Here is a 5,000-nt window from a genome sequence, read left to right on the forward strand (position 1 = left end):
GTGCTAATATTTGTGCATAAATCGCTTTAGAATGACGTTTTACATCGGGATTAAGCGTTTATTTCGTCGCTGGAAAGTTATATAAAAAAAGTATGATCGCGCCCGGGACGTTGGAACTTAGTCGCATTCTCGACCGGTACGTAGGGACTTAGAAAAATTTTCGACCGAAAAGTTATTTCGAGTTATTTCGCTTAAAAGCGTTATAAGGTATGAATATTTTTATAGAAATCGTTATGGTTCGACGAATTCTAGTCGACTGTAACGATTTCGTTTTATTTTTTTAAAAAATTGCCCCCTCCGGACCGACATGACCGGGCGGTTGGCACTTCGTCGATCCCCCGGCCGGTACGTAGGGACTTAGAAAAATTCCGGTCCAAAAAGTTATTTCGAGTTATCTCGCTAAAAAGCGTTACGAGGTATGAATATTTTTATATAAATGGCAATATTATGTATTTCTACGTCGGGATTAAGCGTTTATTTCGTCCCGAGAACTTTAAAAAAAATTTTTTAATCGAACCGTTTTTTCGAATTTTTTCGCTTAAAAGCGTTACAAGGTACGAATATTCTTGCATAAATCGCTTTAGAATGACGTTTTACGTCGGGATTAAGCGTTTATTTCGTCGCTGGAAAGTTATATAAAAAAAGTATGATCGCGCCCGGGACGTTGGAACTTAGTCGCATTCTCGACCGGTACGTTGGGACTTAGAAAAATTTCGGACCGAAAAGTTTTTTCGAGTTATTTCGTTAAAAAGCGTTACGAGGTATGAATATTTTTATAGAAATCGTTATGGTTCGACGAATTCTAGTCGAACGTAACGATTTCGTTTTATTTTTTTAAAAAATTGCCCCCTCCGGACCGACATGACCGGGCGGTTGGCACTTCGTCGATCCCCCGGCCGGGACGTAGGGACTTAGAAAAATTCCGGACCGAAAAGTTATTTCGAGTTATCTCGCTTAAAAGCGTTATGATGCGTATATATTTTTACATAAATAGCAATATTACGTATTTCTACGTCGGGATTAAGCGTTTATTTCGTCCCGACAACGTTAAAAAAAAATTTTTAATCGAACCGTTTTTTCGAATTTTTTCGCTTAAAAGCGTTATAAGGTGCGAATATTCTTGCATAAATCGCTTTAAAATGACGTTTTACATCGGGATTAAGCGTTTATTTCGTCCCCGAAAGGTGCCGTAAAAAATTTACGATCGCGCCCGAGACGTTGGAACTTAGTCGCATTCTCGAGCGGTACGTTGGGACTTAGAAAAATTTCGGACCGAAACGTTATTTCGAGTTATTTCGCTTAAAAGCGTTACGAGGTATGAATATTTTTATAGAAATCGTTATGGTTCGACGAATTCTAGTCGAACGTAACGATTTCGTTTTATTTTTTTAAAAAATTGCCCCCTCCGGACCGACATGACCGGGAGGTTGGCACTTCGTCGATCCCCCGGCCGGTACGTAGGGACTTAGAAAAATTTCGGACCGAAAAGTTATTTCGAGTTATCTCGCTTAAAAGCGTTACGAGGTATGAATATTTTTATATAAATGGGAATATTATGTATTTCTACGTCGGGATTAAGCGTTTATTTCGTCCCGAGAACTTTAAAAAAAATTTTTTAATCGAACCGTTTTTTCGAATTTTTTCGCTTAAAAGCGTTACAAGGTGCTAATATTTGTGCATAAATCGCTTTAAAATGACGTTTTACATCGGGATTAAGCGTTTATTTCGTCGCTGGAAAGTTATATAAAAAAAGTACGATCGCGCCCGGGACGTTGGAACTTAGTCGCATTCTCGAGCGGTACGTAGGGACTTAGAAAAATTTCGGACCGAAAAGTTTTTTCGAGTTATTTCGTTAAAAAGCGTTATGAGGTACGAATATTTTTATATAAATGGGAATGTTATTAAGTTTTACGTCGGGATTAAACGTTTATTTGGTCCCGAAAACGTTAAAAAAAAATAGTGGACCGACGCGACTCGGCCCGTCGGACTTTGTCATACTCTCCACCGGTACGTAGGGACTTAGAAAAATTTTCGACCGAAAAGTTTTTTCGAGTTATTTCGCTTAAAAGTGTTATAAGGTATGAATATTTTTATATAAATCGCTATATTATTATATTTTACGTCGGGATTAAACGTTTATTTGGTCCCGAAAACGTTAAAGAAAAATAGTGGACCGACGCGACTCGGCCCGTCGGACTTGGTCATACTCTCCACCGGTACGTAGGGACTTAGAAAAATTTTCGACCGAAAAGTTTTTTCGAGTTATTTCGCTTAAAAGTGTTATAAGGTATGAATATTTTTATATAAATCGCTATATTATTATATTTTACGTCGGGATTAAACGTTTATTTGGTCCCGAAAACGTTAAAAAAAAATAGTGGACCGACGCGACTCGGCCCGTCGGACTTTGTCATACTCTCCACCGGTACGTAGGGACTTAGAAAAATTTTCGACCGAAAAGTTTTTTCGAGTTATTTCGCTTAAAAGTGTTATAAGGTATGAATATTTTTATATAAATCGCTATATTATTATATTTTACGTCGGGATTAAACGTTTATTTGGTCCCGAAAACGTTAAAGAAAAATAGTGGACCGACGCGACTCGGCCCGTCGGACTTGGTCATACTCTCCACCGGTACGTAGGGACTTAGAAAAATTTTCGACCGAAAAGTTTTTTCGAGTTATTTCGCTTAAAAGTGTTATAAGGTATGAATATTTTTATATAAATCGCTATATTATTATATTTTACGTCGGGATTAAACGTTTATTTGGTCCCGAAAACGTTAAAAAAAAATAGTGGACCGACGCGACTCGGCCCGTCGGACTTGGTCATACTCTCCACCGGTACGTAGGGACTTAGAAAAATTTTCGACCGAAAAGTTTTTTCGAGTTATTTCGCTTAAAAGTGTTATAAGGTATGAATATTTTTATATAAATCGCTATATTATTATATTTTACGTCGGGATTAAACGTTTATTTGGTCCCGAAAACGTTAAAAAAAAATAGTGGACCGACGCGACTCGGCCCGTCGGACTTGGTCATACTCTCCACCGGTACGTAGGGACTTAGAAAAATTTTCGACCGAAAAGTTTTTTCGAGTTATTTCGTTAAAAAGCGTTATGAGGTATTAATATTTTTATATAAATCGTTGTATTATTATATTTTACGTCGGGATTAAACGTTTATTTGGTCCCGAAAACGTTAAAAAAAAATTTTTTATTCGAAAGGTTTTTTTGAATTATTTCGCTTAAAAGCGTTATAAGGTGCGAATATTCTTGCATAAATCGCTTTAAAATGACGTTTTACATCGGGATTAAGCATTTATTTCGTCGCTGAAAAGTTATATAAAAAAAGTATGATCGCGCCCGGGACGTTGGAACTTAGTCGCATTCTCGAGCGGTACGTAGGGACTTAGAAAAATTTCGGACCGAAAAGTTTTTTCGAGTTATTTCGTTAAAAAGCGTTATGAGGTATGAATATTTTTATATAAATCGCTATATTATTGTATTTTACGTCGGGATTAAACGTTTATTTCGTCCGTGGAAGGTTAAAAAAAAACGGACGGATACGACCGGGCCTTTGGAACTTTGTCTCATTCTGGACCGGTACGTTGGGACTTAGAAAAATTTCGGCCGGCGGAAAAGTCCGAAATACTTATTTCGAGTTATTTCGTTAAAAAGCGTTATAAGGTATAAATATTTTTGCGGAAACGGTTATATCTCTATTAAATACAACTGGATTAAACGTTTTTTCGAATTTTTTAAAAAATTTGTGTTCGACGAACTGACACGACTGCGATATTTGTTTAATTATTTCGTTAATTAACGTTGCAAGGTATATATTTTTTTGCATATTTCTCGTTGTTTCAACGTGTTCTAATCGATTAAGAACGTGGTTTTTGTCCGTATTCGTTAAAAGAGGTGGTTTACTGATGCGATTTTGAGAAAAAAAAAAAAAATTAAATTTTTCGATAAAAACTCGTTTAAAATATTAAAATAAGCGGTGCGTTAAAATATCTCGACGATAGGACGTTTTATAAGGGTACTTTATTGGAACAAAGTGGTCGAGCGTTTCAGAGACTAAGTCCGACGGTACGTTGGGACTTAGAAAAATTTCGGCCGGCGGAAAAGTCCGAAAAGCTTATTTCGAGTTATTTCGTTAAAAAGCGTTATAAGGTATAAATATTTTTGCAGAAACGGTTATATCTCTATTAAATACAACTGGATTAAACGTTTTTTTCGAATTTTTTAAAAAATTAGTGTCCGTCGAACTGACACGACTGCGATATTTGTTTAATTTTTTCGTTAATTAACGTTGCAAGGTATATATTTTTTTGCATATTTCTCGTTGTTTTAACGTGTTCTAATCGATTAAGAACGTGGTTTTTGTCCGTATTCGTTAAAAGAGGTGGTTTACTGATGCGATTTTGAAAAAAAAAAAAAAATTAAATTTTTCGATAAAAACTCGTTTGAAATATTAAAATAAGCGGTGCGTTAAAATATCTCGACGATAGGATGTTTTCTAAGGGTAGTTTATTCGAAAAAAGTGGTCGAGCGTTTCAGAGACTAAGTCCGACGGTACGCTCTAACGGAGGTTTTACATGGTAAGCGCCCGGCCGCTGGCCCGGCCGGCGCCGACCGTCCGGCCGGCGCTTTGGTATCTATAAGAGACACGTCGAGTCGGACGGTCCGGACGGAACAGCGTCGAGCGCGTGGCTATTCTACGGCCTCGGTTGAGAATTCAGTCACCGCTCCTCGAGTCTTAGTGAACTTTTTTACTATTTCTCGACTGTTCCTTCGTTCTCGTATCGACTCTTTCTCTACACTGCTGCGCCGCGGGTCGCTGTCCTGGACGTAATGACCAAATAACGTGGCAAGGTTCCCCTTAGTCGGGAAGCTGGATCCTGTATGCTCGCACTAACTTTAAAAAAAGTTAGGGCAGTGTGCTTGTTACTAACTGAGTATCAATTCATGCTGGTTCGGCAGAGACCGTTCCAAAACT

Source organism: Bombus fervidus, unplaced genomic scaffold, assembly GCF_041682495.2.
Source record: "Bombus fervidus isolate BK054 unplaced genomic scaffold, iyBomFerv1 scaffold0025, whole genome shotgun sequence".
In the NCBI taxonomy this organism is placed as follows: Eukaryota; Metazoa; Arthropoda; class Insecta; order Hymenoptera; family Apidae; genus Bombus; species Bombus fervidus.